Raw genomic sequence first — 19,609 nt, 5'->3', positions numbered from 1 at the left:
GTAGTCCAAAGGGTTTTGACTTTGTGCCTGTGCATTAAACAAGGTATTCTCTTTCAAATTAGTTGGAAGGGGTGGCGTAGTGCTACAATTTGGCTTAGTCGGCAGGGTGGATCAATATAGATGTACTTATTTCTTTGGTAGGCTGGGAAGTAGGTAGTGTTTTTTTGTTTGGTAATTATTTTTTTGTAGGGAGAAACAGCGATTGACTTCGTGGGACCTTGATATTGTCACTGGACAGGATTTGCTGTTGTGTAAGCTGATCTGCTGTAGCAATGGCAGAGGAGCTGCAGAACTTATGGGAACAGTTGGAGCAACTGCATGTGGAAAATGAGAGACTGAAACAACAGACACAAAATGGAGCTTCAGCAGGTGGTGTTCCAAGTTCAACACTTGAGGGTAATGGACAAAGGAGGGAACAAGCTTTGTACTTGCCTAGGAAGAGAAAATGTCCCAAATTTTCTGGTAAAGTGGGATCTCTGCCTATTGAAGATTGGATTGAAGAGGTGGAGAGTTGTATTAGAGGGAGACACATGTCAGAGTGGGACAAAGCTGTGTTTGTTTATGATCATTTAGAGGGGGAAGCTCGGACTGAAATTAAATTTAGGTCTAGGGAAGTTAGAGAGAACTCAACTCAGATTTTTAGTGTTTTGCATGAGTTGTATTGTTCTTCCTTTTCTTATGTTACCTTACAACAACAATTTTTTGATAGAAAGCAAAAAGAAGGGGAGTCTTTTCAAGAGTTTTCTCATGCTTTGATGGATTTGATGGATAGTTCTGTGAGAATGTTTATGACCATACTCTCCGTAGGGAGCATAAAGACAGGTAAGGCAAAATCCTTTGTGGACGCTTCTTGAATTACGCAAAGAGGCAATGCGGTGGGTGGAGGAGGGGCAACCTATCCGAAATAGACCTAGTAGAGTAGCTCCTCACTCATTGGAAACCCAAGCTATTGTTACATGCGAAGAGAATAGAATGGTTAGTTCGGAGTTTGCAGAGCTAAAAGATATGGTTGTATGCCAACAAGCACAACTGGATTTGATTTTAAAAACCTTAAGTAATACAGAGGGAAGTTCTAGTAATGTAACTAGGCCCCCTAGAAGTACTAGGTTCCGCCGAACACCTGATGGTCAACCAATATGTGTTAAATGTAATCAAGGTGGCCATATTGCTAGATATTGTACTAATATAGTTCAAACTGGTGTTCCTGATGTCCCAAACTCCAGTGTTGGCACAGTTTTTGGTTCGTTGCCAGGGGCGGAAAACTTGTGCCCCCCAGGGTACAGAGCCACACGCTGGAGATGGGGACATTGGTCTCAGAATTGGATCAATGTATAGTTTCAAGTTTGGTAGGATCTTGTCCAACCTTGCAGGTCAAAATGGGAACTGTTGATGTTTTGTGTTTATTGGACACAGGCTCCATGGTTACCACTGTCACTGAAAGTTATTTTAATTTTAATTTTTCAGATTTGGGTAAAGGGGGGCTTCAAGAGTATGCATGGTTGGCTTTGAAAGCTGCCAATGGCATGGATATTCCATGTGTGGGATATGTAGAACTGGATGTTAGTATATTTGGTGTTACTTTACCCAGTAAAGGCATTTTGATTGTAAAAGACGCATGTTCCCCCAGTATGCATGCCCAGAAAGAAAAAATCCCTGCAGTGCTACTTATGAATATTATTCAGGAATGTTACTCTATTTTATTTGACAAACATGGTGCAGAGCTTTTTCTGGTCCCTCAGGTGCGATCGGCTGCTCCTGCCTGGAGACAAGCACTTCGTTGTTGCCAACAGATTGAAGCCATTTCAGGCCCCGCTTCTATTTATAAGGTAAGAACACAGGGTAAGGCCCCAATTTGTGTTGCTGCAGCTACTATGACCATGGTCCCGGTAACTTGTCCTCAGGTTTCAGGTGCTGTAGTTGAATTTTTGTTAGAACCTTTAGGGCCTGAAGAAAATGCTCTTCCAGAAGGCTTGCTGTTGTCTCCATCTGTAGTCTATGCTGAGGGAGGGTTAGTATATGCCCCCATTGTTAATGTAGGTAGTGTAGATGTAGGGGTAGCACCTCATCATACTATGGGCACTGTTCAGATAGTGAAAGTAGTAAAAACTCAAGGGCCCAATTTAACAATTTCTCCTGAGAATGTTTATACAGCCCATGTTCATCTCCAGATGGCTGAACAAGTGCCTGTTGATGAGGTAAAGTGCCCTAATTTTGAAGGGCTGACAGAACAGGAAGTAGGACATGCAAATCATCTTTTGAATAGGTACCAGTCCCTCTTTTCTGTAAGTGATGGTGATATAGGGTGCTCATCACTAATTACACATGAGATCCCTGTGGTGGATGATAAACCAGTTCGACAGCCATATAGGTGAATCCCTCCTTCTCAGTATGAGTCAGTGCGGGCCCATATCCAACAGCTTCTGGATAGTAAAGTGATAAGGGAGAGTAGTAGTCCTTATTCCTCTCCTATTGTCTTGGTACAAAAAAGGATGGGACAATTAGGATGTGTGTCGATTATCGGCAGCTCAATGCAAAGACTAGGAAAGATGCGTACCTGTTGCCTAGAATTGAAGAGTCTCTGGATGCGTTGACTGGGGCAATGTGGTTTTACCACTTTAGATCTAGCCAGTGGGTACAATCCGGTACAAGTGGCTGAGGCTGATAAACCAAAGACTGCTTTTTGTACCCCATTTGGCTTATTTGAGTTCAATCAGATGCCTTTCGGCTGTGTAATGCCCCAGCAATGTTCCAGACACTCATGGAGCGCATGTTTGGAGATAGGCGGTTCCAATCTTTGTTATTGTACTTAGACGATATTATTGTTTTTTCGTCTACCGTGCAAGAGCATTTGGTACGTTTGGAAGAGGTATTTGTCCGGTTGCAACATGAGGGTCTTAAGATCAAGCTAAATAAGTGTAGTTTTTTTTCAGAAGCAGGTAAAGTACCTAGGTCATGTCGTATCCTAACAGGGGGTTGCTACTGACCCTGGGAAAGTGGCAGCAGTGAATGATTGGGGTCGCCCAGAGCATTTGGCAGGCCTTCGATCATTTTTAGGGTTCGCCAGTTATTATCAACGTTTTATCGAGGGATTTGCCAAGTTAGCTAGGCCCCTGCATGCACTGGTAACCAAATTGAGTGGTAACAGGATAAAAGGGAAAACCCCACGGTTGCCATTGGGTCCCCTGTGGGATTCTGAGTGTGAGTACAGTTTTCAGACGTTAAAGACAAAACTTGTTACAGCACCCGTGCTTGCTTTTGCTGATTTTAAGAAACCATTTGTTTTGGAGATTGATGCGAGTCATCAGGGGCTGGGGGCAGTGTTGTCCCAAGAGCAGGGGGGAAAACTCCGCCCGATTGCCTATGCGAGTAGAGGCTTACTGAAGACTGAGAGGAATATGGAGAACTATAGCTCGATGAAGTTGGAGTGTTTGGCTCTCAAATGGGCAGTATGTGAAAAATTCAGAGAATATCTTTTGGGAAACAAGTTTGTGGTTTATACTGACAACAATCCCCTCTGTCATATGCAGACATCAAAGTTGGGTGCCCTGGAGCAACAATGGCTATCCATGTTGGCTTCCTTCAATTTTGTTATAAAATATCGCCCTGGGAGGGTCAATCAAAATGCAGACGCATTATCTCGTCAGAATATGAAAAATGTTTTTCCAGGTATAGAGGTCCCATTAGCACTACGAGAGCAGGTTGGTATACATCCTCTGGAACCGGCGGTGGTAAGGGTTAATGAAATTGCTGCACTGCCTGGACGCTCACAATCAGATTTGCGGTCTTTGCAACAGGCAGATCCTGTCATTGGCCCTGTTATGAAGGCTTGGGATGGGGGTACCCCTCTGCAGGCTTCAGAGTTGGTGGAAATGGGTCGAGCAGTGAAAGAGTTGTCTAGGCAATGGGATCGATTACGTGTGAAGGATGGGTGCCTTTATCGTTTAATTCATTCACCTGATGGCCACCAAGAGATCTATCAGTTATTGCTACCTCAAAACCTTCAAAAGGAGGTGTTTACGAGTTTACATGATGGTCATGGGCACCAAGGGGTAGATAGGACTGTTGAATTGGTTAAGCGTCGTTGCTATTGGCCAGGAATGTTGAAAGATGTGGAGCAGTGGTGCCGTGAGTGCCAAAGGTGTGTTCTGGCTAAAGCAGTCCAACCAAAGGTGAGGTCTTTTATGGGTACACTGCAAGCATCCCACCCCCTTGACATTCTAGCAGTAGATTTTACTATGTTGGAGCCGGCGAGTGATGGAAGAGAGAATGTGTTGGTGTTGACAGATGTTTTTTCTAAGTTCACTCAGGCTATTCCTACAAGGGATCAGCGAGCAAGTACGGTAGCTCAAGTTTTGGTCCGCAATTGGTTTCAATTTTTTGGAGTGCCTCGTCGCCTTCATTCTGATCAGGGACGAAATTTTGAGAGCAATCTTATCAGCCAGTTGTGTAAACTGTATGGTATACAGAAAAGTCGCACTACCCCTTACCTGCCACAGGGTAATGGGCAGTGCGAACGTTTTAATCGAACCCTACATGACCTATTGCGTACTTTGCCTCCTGAAAAAAAGAAGCAGTGGCCTCAACATTTGCCGCAGCTCGTCTATGCATATAACACCACAGTGCATCAGTCCACTGCTCGTCTATGCATTTAACACCACAGTGCATCAGTCTACAGGGGTAAGTCCACATTTCCTTATGTTTGGATCGGAACCCAGATTGCCAGTTGATTTTTTGTTGAATAATCAATGGGAGATGACAGTGGAAGCACCTGAAAGGTGGATTGTGGAGCATCAGGATAGACTCCAGGTGGCATATGGGGAAGTGCAAATAAGGCTGAGTGATAGGATTGCCAGACGTAACCAGCGCCATAAGAGTAGGATAAATGATAAAGGGTTTTGTGATGGTGAGTTGGTTTATTTAAGAAACCATCAACGTGGGCGGAATAAAATCCAGGACATGTATGATTCATGTTTGTATAAGGTTGTTCGGGCACCAGGTGAGCGGAGTGCAGTATATTCAGTTGCTCCGCTGTCTCGGGAAGGGCCGGAGAAGCAGGTGCATCGGTCAGAAATGCGTAAGGCATTTTATGAACCTGGAGCAGAAGATGTGGGCCTTCCTGTTCTTAGTGAAGTGTCTAACGGAGGGGCTGGTACTGACTCTGCGTTGGAGAGGGATTCTGCCTCGGATAGTGATTCTGTGCCGATTGTAGTATTGCATAATGATGATGATGTAGTTCCTTTGAGTGGTCCTCACTATCAACACTTAGAGTGTTTGCTTGTCTCCGGGGAGCAGCCGTTGAGCTTGGGGCATCCAAAGAGAAGTACAGCAGGTCAACATTCAAACCCTTATAGATTACCAAGATCTGTGGCAGCAGTTAGTGAAGATTCAGATTAAAGAATAAATTTGTTATTTTTGGAATTTATTTATTGTTATCGTCGGGTCATTTGGGGGGATAGAATGTAGCCAGGCAAGGCCTACCAGTAGAGGGGTGTGGTTGGCTAATTAGTCCAAGACTTTTTAAGCAGGCACTGGGCAAGAGGCCTTGAAATGTGGGCCTTGTTTTGAAAGCACATGGGATGGTGCTGCTGTGTGTTGAATTTGCCCCAGATGAGGTCGGCCAAGTTTATTATTTTTGTTTTGGTTGAATTGTTTATTTAAGGGGATTTATTTTGATTGTATGGGAAAATTCTGTTTGTTTATTTAGATGCAGATGAATTGAGTAATGCTAACTGGGTATGTTGACCGCTGCCTGTGTAGGTAAATATATGGGCTTTGTCTTAGTTTTTTAAAATAAGATTGCATGAAAGGTTTCATTTGTATTTCTCTTTGGAAAGGTGTTTTTGACTCTCTGATCTGGATAAATGTTCAAAAAACCAACTGATTGTTATATCTGCTATTTGCCAATGAAGGTAAATGTATTTAATATGTTTAAATAAAAATGAGTGTACAGTTGGTAACCATGGTTTTAAATGTTTAGTGTTTTTGTAGTGTTTTAGATGTGGATAAAACCTGGATTGCTGATTGGCTGCTTTTTGGGTAGCTGATAAAGGTAAAGTTGTGTTTTTGGTATACTACTTTTAAGCTAATAAATGAAATGGGGCAGTTGGTAATTGTGTTTAAGAAAATGTTAATGTTTGAATAAAATACATGATGTATTGTTAATTTTTGTTTGTTTTTCTGTTTTAGTTAAGTCGATTGCTGTTTGTACCATGTTGTTTTTGTTTAGTTCCCTGGTCGGCCGGTCTCAGAAGTGTGCTGCATGGTGGCAGCAAGTGTACATTGTGAACTGCTTGTGTACGAGTCCGGTTGGCTGGGGTTCTATTATCTTTTTCTTTTGTTTCTTTTTTTATTGATGACCATCTTTCCAGCCTTATGTCATTATGTTTGTATTCTGTGTGTGCATCCCTTTGGGGTATGGGATCCATGTTTGCTGTGGTGTTTTTTTGAGTTATGAGTGAAGGGTTATGTTTTGAGTTGTTGTTCTATTTTGAATTGTGGTGTTTTTTCCATTGATTTTTGGTTCTTTCTTTTTACTGTCATTAAAAAATGGATGTTTCCTTATACCTTAAAGGTTTGCCACACGCAACTGAACCAGCTACTATAGAGAGCTTTTGAGCTGGTGGTTAACATCTTGGAGAGCTGAGATTAATTTTGGATGAGTTATTTAAATAAATCATTTCATTTATATGTTTAATTGTGTACATTATTTGTGCCCTATTGTTTGTAATAAACCTTTTTTGTTGTACTTTGAGTAGTCCAAAGGGTTTTGACTTTGTGCCTGTGCATTAAACAAGGTATTCTCTTTCAAATTAGTTGGAAGGGGTGGCGTAGTGCTACACAAGAGAGGGTAATGAACTAATTATTAAACTATTAACAGGGAGAAGAAGGGGGCGGAGACAAGAGACAAGACACCGAAGGTCATATTTGAGTGCTTAAAGCTATTTTTGGTGTGATTTGCCCTCTCCTAAAATTACTGGTCACAATGATGCAGAAATATTTGTAGCTTTTATAATAAGTTACACATGTTTAACATTTCTCATTAAACATTCTACATTTATTAACATCTATCTATCTATGCACATTCATTCGCAGTCGCGGAGACAGAAACTAGAGTTTTAACACGTCATCGCATTCGCGAGGGCTTTTTGGTCAAGTTAAAGAATGTTAATATTCATGTTAGTTCGTTAAATATAACAATCAAAAGTTGTTTTGGTAATTGTTTAAATAAACATATGATTAAAGGGATACTTCACCGATTTAGCATTCAGCTTTGTATCTGTAGAAACCCGGCATTATTACTGAATGACCATGTTTCCCTCCATCATTTTCCCCTGAGAGGAGAGATATCTGCATTTTGGTTCTGCAAAAAAGTCCTCCGATGATGCAAAAATCGTCATATTACATCATCGGAGGACTTTTTTGCAGAACCAAAATGCAGATATCTCTCCTCTCAGGGGAAAATGATGGAGGGAAACATGGTCATTCAGTAATACTGCCGGGTTTCTACAGATACAAAGCTGAATGCTAAATCGGTGAAGTATCCCTTTAATTAATGCAGTGCACGCATTGAGCTCATAAAATAACATAGTTAAATAATGTTAACAAATAAAACCTTATTGTACAATAGTGATTTATAAACACACCTGTACAATCGCTTCTGGCAGACCAGATGTCATAGTGCAAAGCCCACTTTTTTGGACATGTATTGTCTGTATTCCACTTGAATGATCAACCACCGCTCACACAGCATCTATTTGCTTGCGTCTCAGACGAGTGATTTATGTACATGCTCGTTAACTGACGTTGCTGAGCAATGGCAAAACGTAATTTTAAAATACATTTTAATTAATTTTTCAACACTTAATTTGTAACGCTAATAACGTAATTTTGTTGTCATTGGTAACTGTAATCAAATTACATACATTTAAAATGTAAAGCGTTACGTTACTGCGTTATCAGGAAAAGTAATTAGAGTACAGTAATGCGTTACACAGTAACGCGTTATACCCAACTCTGCTCACTTATCCGTTTCACCTGGACTTTCATGGACTAATTACGCCAACACACTACACCTGTTGTATGTTTGATTGTATTTGTATTTATAAAACGGTTAGTTCCAATCCTTGATTCTGATTGGTCAATAGGTGTGCTTTATTCACAATAAAACACTGCTATGACCGCTTCACCCAACGGTTCTATGTAATATCACTGCGCCCTTAGCAACACATAAACATATAATGAGACAAAGTCTGAGCACAGTTTGTTGTTTTAATTTGATCTTTCATGTTGGTGTTCGCAGTCAGGGACTATTTTTTCTAGCAGAAGGACTGCTTTTATTGATTTAACTTCATGAAAGTTGCACTAATATTTTTTTTACTTTAATATTGTGTGGTAACCGTTTTATAAAAGCAATAAGGTACTCGAGGCATGTGCTGTATCGTGAATAAGTAACGGCTGAAGGGGTTGCAGGCACTCCGCTTCGCGTCGTGCCTAACAACGCCCTTCCGCCGTTACTTATTCACGATACAGCACAGCCTTTTGTACCTTATTGCTTACTTATACACCTTTGTTCCGTCAGCCTGGGCCAGATGATTTTCACTACTACCCTGTCTGTTCCTGTGTGTGTTTAGTGTTCTAGTTTTTACTCACCTGATTCCGTTGTTTTGTTTTCTCGTGTTTGATTTTCACTGTCATCATTAAATGTTATTTATTTACCCAAGAACTCTGCACATGCGTCCTCATTTCACCACACCAAAAACCAGCCGTGACAGTTACAAGCTGATAGGTAACTAAACAGCAGTGGTAAAATAAGTTTGCCTAAACCAAATAGAATATGTGTTTATCATTTCATTTTACCTCAGAGTCTAACATTAGGGGAACATAAAGGGAATTAAATGTTTATTCCTTATTAATAAATATCTGCTTTAAGTCTTCGATATTGTGTTTAAAGTCAGTGGTTGTTTATATATTTGATAAAATACCATGTTATCTAAATACAATGTGTGATGTGTTGAGGTATTTTCTATAAAAAATAACCTGTGTTATAATACATTCATATAATATTTCAGTAACATAACAATTCAATTATGTTAGGGGAACGTTAAAACAACCTAAAAATAACATTAGGGGAATGTTTATTTTCTTAAAGAAAACATTCCTGGCTAACCAAAAACCTTGGAAAATAGAGGAACGTTTTGGGAACCAAATTGTTAGCTGGGGATGGGCAGGACTAGTTGGCTTACATGGAAATCCAGGATTTATCAATATTCTACATTAAACAGTGCATTTTTTATTCAAGCTACTTATATTCATTTCGGGCTACCAAAAATTAAAGAGTTTCTGCCCGAAGGGCTACCAGGGATTTTTAAATTTTGCGAGCCCTGCTCAGGTATATATTGTCATCTTGTCTTAAAGCTGTTCAGCTTCCGTTTTTGTTGAGAATAGTTGAACTTGACTTTACTACTTGACTTGACTAAATTTGCCTTGCTGTGTACAGTAGAATTCTGATGCATCGCAATGCATCGAGGAATCGAATTGAATTGTTACCTTGTGAATCGTAATTGAATTGAATTGTGAGGGCAGTGCCAATGCACACCCCTAGGATTCATTCATTTGGAAAATGACAGACTACAGGAATTCCCATGTAGATGCACATTGCCTGGGGTATTTATTTTCAAGTGTGTAAAATGCCTTTAAACCATAGACTGTAAAAAATATATAAGTAGTAACTTATATATTATAAGTATAAACCCATTGGTTTGTGAAGAGCATTTTTGAAGCTTAAAGTAGGCGGTGCGTGCCGTTGCCATCTTGGCCGAATTGCAGTTTAAGTCACTTCCTTATTGGCTCCATCAGAGAGACTGATTGAGAAAAAAGATTGAGAGATCTGCTGCATGTTTCTCATGTTTAGGATGAAAGGAAAGAGTTTCGAGGATTCTGTCCAGAGAAGAAATTCCACCACATTTGTTGCAATCTACAAAAGAGGAAAAAACTTTTAGTGGTCTGAACTGAATGATCAGATAAAAGTATTCAGAAAACTATGTGGGCCAAGTGAATTATACATTTTATACAAATAATAAGGCTTCCTTTTGCATCCCTGGCCGCATTACCACCACGTGTGAGATTTTTTTCCAAAAATGCATTGGCCTGTCGTCGGTTTGCATAAGACTTTGGTGTTACACTCCTTTAACTGTTGTGCCAACAACAAAGGCTACAAACCACACAGACTGACAAATAGGATGATCTGACTATATAGAATAAAGTGTAGCAGGTGATTAAGACTTTCCAATACATTTTAACTAGGAATTATTAAATGTTATAATTACTGGCTGAAGTGTATGAAGGCCTTGATAGCCTCATCAATGGATGGACGTAAAAACTCTGCATACTCTAGAAAAAGAGAATAGGAAAACAATATCACATCTAATCTCTGCAAAAAACGTAACATCTCTGATACAGTATCAGCCACAGATCAGAGGGTTGGTCAATATACATTTGAAATCACAGGAGACAACCCAAAAATATTATGAAATGAATATAAAATAGTTAACTAAATACGACACAATAACACATCTAAATTTATATAACACTTATAAATGTTTGTTAACCGATAGTCACTTCCATGCAACCTCCGTCTTGGTGACAAATACGTTTATGTTTTCAAGTTCATGTCCAAACACTTAAAATATTGTTTCACGAGTTCACACTTACAAATAAGTTAGATAGATTAAATTAGTAAACGTATTTGGCGTGCTGTCCGGGGAGAGGGCTCTGAGCTCAGAAATGGGCCCGAACGCAGAGTATCCCCCCCCCCCCCGGTTTAAGAAAATAACATGGTGAGTGAGAGGAGACGGGGTGGTGGAGGGATTCTGGAGACTGCAGAGGATCTTTGGAGAGTTAAACTGTGGCTTATATATGGCTTGCCTTTGTGCTAATTGGGTAGATAAGATGATTACTGATTGGAGACAGCTGATGGTACTAGAGTTGATTACTGATTATAGACAGCTGGAAGTACTTAAGTGGTTTATTTGACATGCTCCTCCCGAACTATGTTAATAAAACATCATTCACGAGTTCACACTTACAAATAAGTTAGATAGATTAAATTAGTAAACGTATTTGGCGTGCTGTCCGGGGAGAGGGCTCTGAGCTCGGAAATGGGCCCGAACGCAGAGTATCCCCCCAAAAACAAAATTAACTTATTCGGACAGCAGCCGGGAACTGTACCCCCCCAAAAATAGAAATGATGAGGCTGATGTTTGCTGTGTTTGCTATGCATCCGATGGGAGTTCAATACTCGCTGCGATCGGAACCGTCTGAAGGAAGTACAATACTCCCTGTGACTGCACAGGAAAGCCTCCACTGAAAATAATGTGGACGGTTTATATTTGGAGGGCTCTTTGCGGCCTCCGGTGGGAGTTCAATACTCGCTGAAATCGGGGCCGTTCGACAGGAGTTCAATACTCGCTGAAATCGGGGCCGTCCGACGGGAGTTCAATACTCTCTGAAATCGGGGCAGTTCGACGGGAGTTCAATACTCGCTGAAATCGGGGCCGTCCGACGGGAGTTCAATACTCGCTGCGATCGGACAGGTAAGCTCCCCGCTGATGATAGGGTGGATGAATTATATTGGGAGGGTCTTGCGGGATCCGACGGGAGTTCAATACTCACTGTGATCGGAACCCGTCCGACGGGAGTTTAATACTCGCTGCAATCGGACAAGTAAGCCCTCGGTGATGATGGGGTGGGCGATTTATATCCGGAGGGCTTTGCGACATCCGACGGGAGTTCAATACTCGCTGCGATCGGAACCCGTCTGACGGGAGTTCAATACTCGCTGCGATCAGACAGGTGAGACCCTGTTTGGCGATGAGTTGGACGATTTGTATTTGAAAGGCTTTGCGGCAACCGACGGGAGTTCAATACTCACTGTGATCGGAACCCATCCGACGGGAGTTCAATACTCACTGCGATCGGATGGGTAAGCCCTCCGTTGGCGATGAGGTGGACGATTCATTTGGGAGGGCTTTGCGGCATCCGACGGGAGTTCAATACTCGCTGCGATCGGAACCCGTCCGACGGGAGTTCAATACCCTCGGCGATCAGACGGGTCAGCCTCTGCTGATGGTTAGGTGGGGTTTTGGTTATTATTTGGGGGGCGTCTGACGGGGTTCAATACTCATTGCGATCAGATAAGTAAGCCCCCCCTCGGTAATCAAAAAACGACTTAGAATTGGTTTAGCTGATAAGGGTTTGGTGCGCTTTTTTGATGTGGAAACGGTTAGATCTAATGTAGCTTTTAAAAGCTTCGGATGACCATCGGCCGAGAGCTTGGATCTGTTGCTGGGAGAGTCCTTTTTGAGCGGCTGTGGTTGCGGCACCTATGCGAAAAGAGTGTCCTGAAAAGTGTTCAGCTGGGATGCCTGATTGTGTCAGGGCTAATTTTAAATGTTTTTGAAACCAAAAACGCGAGACTGGTTGGTTTGCGTCGTTTATAAAAAGTGGGTCGGAAGGGTCTTTACTTGTTGATTTTCTGAAATGAAGGTAGGCTTGGAGGGTTTGGTAAGGTTGGATAGGTGAATGAAGGTTGAAAATATAAATAAAATGGCCTTTTTTGTATTGGTCTGTCTTACTCTGTTTGATAAAGTAGGAGATAGTTTCGTCATCTACTAAGGATAAGTCTGAAACTGTGGGATGAATTTTTTGGGTTAAAGTTTGAGGTAATTGTAAGTTCAGAGGATCTAAGAAACCCGAAAAAAGCCAAAGTAAACATTGCATCTAATGTGCGAGCTGTGTTAATAGAATGGTAGCCTAGGCGGAGGGTACGGATACATTTGGTGAGTAAGTCTAGTGTTAGGGGTTGTCTAGCGTCTGGGCGGGTGGGATGGGTCTTTTGGATTCCTTTAATGAGCAGTGATGTCTGTGAATTTGTTAAAGCTGGGGAGGGAGAGCCGAAAATTAATTTGTGAAAAAATTGGATTCCGCTTAAATAGCCTTTAATGGAACCCGCTTGGAGGGTTTTGGCTGTGTTGAGGTAGGAGACGAACGACGTAATTGTGAGCAGAGAAAAATCTGGGAAGGGGAGGTTGTAATTTAAATGGAAGGCTTTGAAACATCTCCAAGCTGTTAAATATGATTGGAGAGTTCTGGGGGAAAAGGCTTGAAAAATTGAATCGAGAGAAGCGTCAAGCAATGGTCTCAAGGAGTGGTTTATGGGAAGATTAATTCTGAATAGTGAGGAACTGGCGTTGGGTTGGGGTCCGCTTCTGGAGCCAGCTGTCTGAATTTCTGGAAGGCAAAACGTGAGAGAGAGTCAGCGATTTGATTTTTTGATCCTGGTACATGTTTAGCTGTTATAATGAATTGGTCACAAGCTGCAATCCAAATAAGACGTCTTAATAGTGGCATCATTGAGGGTGCGTGAGATCGGGTTTTATTAATACAATGCACAGTTGCTTCGTTGTCGCAGTAAACAATGATGTTATTTGTGGACCATTCTTTACCCCATAGAAATGCTGCTGCAACAAGAGGATAGAGTTCGAACAATGCTGAAGAGGCTGAGAAACGGGTTTTGTCTAGAAGCTGCGATGGCCAGGTGGATGCGAACCAACGACCTTGGTAAAAACCCCCAAAGCCAATAGAGGGGGCAGCGTCGGTGTAGAGTTGGATGTCGGATGGAAGGGAAGCTAAAGTTTTGTAAAAGAAAGATAATCCGTTCCATTGTTTAAGGAAGGTTATCCATAATTTTAGCTCCTCACGGCATTGATTAGTTAGAGATATTTGGTCTTTTAACCTGACAACGGAGGAGGCAAGGGAGAGCAGATGTGAGATGAAAGGGCGGCCTTGTGGGATTATGCGCATTGCGAAGTTTAGATGGCCGAGCAGCGAAAGAAGTTCTCGCTTAGAGCAATTTGGGCTGTCTAAATGCGTGGATGAGACCAGAATTATTTGATTGATTTTCTCTTTGGGTAGGGAAGCCTGGAATTTTATGGTGTCCAGATTGATGCCTAGGAATTCGATGGACGTGTCTGGGCCGCTGGTTTTTTCCTGGGCGATTGGAACGCCTAGCTTGGAAAAAACTTTTTGGACTGTAATGAGATGCGCTGCTGGAATAGCATCGGGAGGCGAAATGATTAAGAAGTCGTCGAGCAGGTGAATAAGGTAAGGAATTGCATAATTGTTGGAGAGAATCCAGCAAATTGCTTCTGATAGCATGTCGAAAATCTTGGGGCTGCTTTTGCATCCGAAGGTTAAACGGACAGCGAAGTAATATTTTTCGTGCCATCGGACGCCGAATAGATGCCACCAATCTGGGTGGATGGGCATGACTTTAAAAGCCGAAGTAATGTCGACTTTGGCGAGCCATGCGCCACGGCCGGCGTTTTTTATTAATGAAATTGCTTGGTCAATGTCGTGGTAGTGAAGAGAAAATTCATCTAGCGGGATGAGGCTGTTTATGCTTGGGTACGGGGAATTATGCGGGGCAGAGAGGTCGATTATTAGGCGTTTTTTACCGGAAAATTTTCTTGTAGCCACTCCAATAGGGCTGATGCGAAAGTGTTCGAAAGGGGGGGTATCGAAAGGTCCGATCATGAAGCCTGAGGCAACTTCTTTATTAATTAGGTTGTCTACTGTGTCTGGTTCTATGAGAGCAGATTGGAGATTATCACAAATCATATTTTGTGAGGGGATGCTTTCGAGACCTGGTTCGAAACCATGCTCGAGGCCAGACAGCAAATATTCAGTAAATTCAGGGTCTGGGTGCTGGGACAATTCTAATGACAAACGTAAAATATTCACAGGAGTCGACAAGTAATTATTTGAATTTTTATTGTTACTTTTCTTTACAGGGCATATGGTGCGGGCATGAGCGCCGCCACAGTAATTGCAAATATGGAGAAATCGGCAGCGTTGTCTTGAGCAGCCGCCTGTATTAAAGTGGTTGCAGACCTGGTGATTTTTGGAAAAGGCTGAGGCTCTTCCGAAGGAGTTGAAGTTTGCGGTGGCTGGTCGTGGAACGTAGCTGGTTGATCTATCTGGGTTAGGAACTGAAATTGGTGGAATGGATGGATTTACCTGAGGGCATGATGTGGTGGAATGGGCGACTGACCTACAGACTGCGCAAGAGATATTTCGAACGCCCAAGAAAATTCTGTTATGTAGATCTATGTCTAGTGCTCATCAATATGAGCATTGATTCCACTGAGTTAATCGGGCGGCGCATTTGGCTGCGAACAGCTTGTGATAAGTGTAAAAATGCGATCCCCCATAGGATAAAGCGAGCTCAGCCACTATCGCAAGATAATCATTGAGCTCGCGCCTCCTATGGGGAAAAACAGCGCAGATGATTTCTGTGTATCTAGCGAATGCTATGCTAAATTCTGTGAATGACAGAATTCGGGATGATGGGGTGTTTTGTTTTTTTAAAGTTACTGAAAAATCACCGCAATCAATCTGGCGATTAGAATCAGATGGGGGTAAAAGAGAAAGTAGAGATGATAAATCAATATCTGCACCTGATAAGATCTGCGCTCTGATATTGCTGGCTACGGGGGGTGGTTCCGAAGCAATGGCGTTTGGAGGTATAGGCATCTGGGTAGCTGTAAACAGGGAGAAAGGGGATTTTGCCTGGGGAATTGTGTTTTGGGGAAGATAATCCAGTGTTGACAACTGATGTGATCTTGTGTCTGATACAGCTGTTGGAACCTGGGAGGCGATCGGCAAGGACAGAGAGTGCTGAGGTGGAAAATGGGTCGACTGGGTCTGCGCCGCTAGAGGAGGCGTCCTCGTGCTAGGGTTTGCTGTAGGCCATTGCTGAAGAGAAGGGTTAGAGGGAGGCTGAGGAGAAAGACCAGGGAAAATTGTCCGAGCTCGCGGCTCTTGCGGTGGCAGCCTCACGTCAGGAGCCGCGGGCCACGAACCAGGAATATTAGCAACGGGTTGCGCCTCCCCTGCCAGCGGAGGCAGCCTCACGCTAGAGGGGAGACGGTCACCGCTGCTGGCTTGTGGATCTGAAGGGATAGCTTGGGTAGGAGGATTTCGGGAAAAAGTCCGGGCCCGCAGCTCAGGCGGAGGCAGCCTCACGACAGGAGCCGCGGGCCGCGAACGATGAATATTATTAATGGGTTGTGTTTCCCCCGCCAGCGGAGGCATCCTCACGCTAGAGGGGGGACGGTTGCTGCTGTTGACAGGTATATCCGAGTGGGGGACAATACTGGAAAGCCCTGCTGAATGATGATGGGCTGGAGGTTGTGGTGTAGCAGCAATGGCATCTGGAGACCGCCCCAGGCTTGCTGAAGGCGCATTGTCCTTACCGCTTGGTCGACGCAGGACTGGTCTTGCAGTGGATGGAACCTGTATTATGGAGGTAGGTGGTTTTTTACCTTTACTTGTCTTGCTTGTAGTCTTTTTGGAGGTTTTCGATGGAGATGGTGTTTTAAAGGGGGTGCATGTTGACTGAAGGTTTGTGTATAAATCATATAGTTGTGCTTTGTTCATTCGTCTGTGGTAGTTGATGTCCGCGTTGGTTAATGCTTGTTTAAGACCTTGCACTGTCCATTTCTGTATTGCTGGAATGGTTGGCTGGGCCAGTGAGTAAGAAGAGGATGATGATGATGATGATGATGATGATGCAGACGGGGATGAAGATTTGCTTCTCATTGGTGGGGGTGATCGCTGTCTTTTCCGTTTTTGAGTGGAGTTGTCGTCTCGGATTGGCTGGCGACCACGTGCTGGAGACTCGGTGGTACTACCTGCTGGTGTAGCGGCACTCATTGGGGTTGCAGGCATAGATGAAGCATCCTGTGAGTAAAGAGATTCATCGTCTGATGGGTAAAGTTCAATCTCTGACATGATGGCTTTCTATTAAGCAAACCTGTTCTGGAGACTGCAGAGGATCTTTGTAGAGTTAAACTGTGGCTTATATATGGCTTGCCTTTGTGCTAATTGGGTAGATAAGATGATTACTGATTGGAGACAGCTGATGGTACTAGAGTTGATTACTGATTATAGACAGCTGGAAGTACTTAAGTGGTTTATTTGACATGCTCCTCCCGAACTATGTTAATAAAACATCATTTCATTTTAAAAGAGAGGACCAAGCAATATACATATAAGACACCGGTTCTTGAAAATGCTTCGTTTTTATTTATCGACGAGTTACCTGCCGTACCAACGGTAAATTGAATGTGCTGTTTGTACTTGTGCTCGCGGTCTGTCTTTCTATATCGAATGACAAGAAAGCAACTCGTTTGCCACTAAATTGAATTTAATTGTGTCGCTATCGCTAAGCTAGGAAAACTATGCGCATGTGTGACACAAAAAGCCGAAGTTGTATTGCGGAGGTTGACTCGGTACCGGTTTTGCCTCGCTTTGTTAAAGGCTTAACGTTACAGAAATTGTCATGAGTTAACGTAATCAACCGTTGGCTGGGGATTTTGTAACATCGATTTTATTAATATGCCATATTAAACATCTTAGAACGATTATTCAAGTCAATTTGTGTAAGTGGGGATCTGAGGTAACAGTCGTCCTTGCTCTAAATTACACTTCAATTCAATTCAATTCAATTTTATTTATATAGCGCTTTTCACAAGTGTTAATTGTTGCAAAGCAGCTTAACATGAGAAGATGTAGAGGAGAACACAGAAAATCAATAGATAATAAAAGAAGTAGAGAAAGCGGTTAAACCGTACAAGCGAGCATATTAATAAAGTAACGTATACTGTAAAGTGCTAAATTAAGCCAAAGTTGGCTGACTCTCCCTGGGATTAAAAACCCTCTAGGAAAAAAAACCCAATGGGAAAAAGTCCTAGAAGGACAAAAACCCTTGGGAGGAATTAATATATATTTATATATATATATATATATAGAAACGGTAGGGATAGGAGGCGGGTAAGCGAATTAAACTGGTTTAGCCGGTGGTCGTTGGTCGGGCATCGGCTGGTCATCACGTTGAAGGACAGCCAGTGGATCAGTGATGCAATGATCTTCACAGCAACCGGAACTGGGTCTGTTTGTCTCATGGTCCTCGTGGTTGAGGACGAGACAGGGAGAGAAAAACAGAATTCTATTAGCGTAGGGGCCGTTCGCATGCAATGCAAGTGTCAAACATTATAGTGGTTCAAGTCGGCTCGGTTCCAGACAGGCTAACTATTGCGGCATAAGTATATTACCCATATGAGGTATGTGAGTGCTTTGTTCTGGACAAACTAACTACTGCGGGAAATGTACATTTACTGGACATTTTATGTGAATGCTTTGTTAAAGAAGAATGTCTTAAGTTTAGATTTAAATTGATCGACTGTGTCTGATACTCGAACATTGTTTGGTAAATCATTCCAGAGCTTAGGGGCTAAGTAGGAAAAGGATCTACCACCTTTAGACACTTTTGATATTCTAGGGATAATTAAGTGACCAGAATTTTGTGAGCGCAGTTTACGTGATGGATTGTATTCTGATAGTAGTTCTTTAATATACGAAGGCGCTAGGTCATTTAAGGCTTTGTAGGTGATTAGTAATATTTTAAATTGTATACGATATTTAACTGGTAGCCAGTGTAAAGATGCCAGAATTGGACTGATGTGGTCATACTTTTTAGATCGAGTAAGCACTCTTGCGGCGGCGTTTTGAACCAGCTGTAGCTTGTTTACCTGATTTGCATGGCATCCCCCGAGTAACGAGTTACAATAGTCTATTCTAGAGGTCATAAAAGCATGTATAAGCTTTTCTGCGTCTGATGCAGACAGCATATGGCGTATTTTTGAGATATTTCTAAGATGGAAGAATGCTGTGCGGCAGATGTTGGCGATATGACTATCAAAAGATAGATTGCTGTCGAACATTACGCCTAAATTCTTAACCGTGGAAGATGGCACCACCGTGCAGCCATCTATGTGCAACTTGTAATCTGACATATTATGTTTGTAGCGATTCGGTTCAATAATAAGTATCTCTGTTTTATTGGAGTTTAGCATAAGATGACACCTGTCATCTTGGTCTGTATAAGTTAACACGTTGTTGTTTTGAAAAATGTTATAATCTTGTTTATATTCATATGAAATTCATCACAAAAACATATAAACTTACCTTGAAACAACTGCTTTCAGTGGCTCTGTCCTTTCACGACAACCGTTGCTGAGCACATTCAAACGTCAAGGGCGCGAAGCACGTGGGCCTTTTCAAACAACCCAGCATAATAACCCAGCAGTTTTAACCCAACAACCAGAAAACTTAAACTACCCAAAAAGTGTTTAAAATGTGAAAAAATAATCAAGCAAAACAACCAATCAGACTCAACCCAGCATTTTGGGTTATAAATAACCCAGCCATTTTTAGAGTGTAATTAACACAAATTCAAAATGCTTGAACTTATTTTACACACAAGCTCAAACAAGACCAAAACAATAGATTTTTAACATCAAATTTACAAATGCTTTCACACAGCATGTCAAAACAGATAACATTATGTGCTAAACCTGACTAGTCAAAGTAAACAGCTATTTGTATGATGAATTGAAACACAAATTTATACCCTGTATTTTATTTCATTTGGAATGAAAAACATCTTATTGTACCAATGCAAATATATAAATCACAGCTGATTCTCATC

The 19,609-nt window shown here is 42.0% G+C and overlaps 1 pseudogene; it reads right to left on the bottom strand.

Annotated features, from left to right (window-relative positions):
- Positions 1-13,178: 13,178 nt before the first annotated feature.
- On the bottom strand, positions 13,179-16,851 carry LOC129454687 (uncharacterized; annotated as a pseudogene).
- Between the last annotated feature and the right edge of the window lie 2,758 nt (positions 16,852-19,609).

This window comes from Misgurnus anguillicaudatus, chromosome 20, assembly GCF_027580225.2.
Source record: "Misgurnus anguillicaudatus chromosome 20, ASM2758022v2, whole genome shotgun sequence".
Lineage (NCBI taxonomy): Eukaryota > Metazoa > Chordata > Actinopteri > Cypriniformes > Cobitidae > Misgurnus > Misgurnus anguillicaudatus.
The sequence above is the reverse complement of the archived record's forward strand: the minus strand, read 5'-3'. Positions and strand labels throughout refer to the sequence as shown.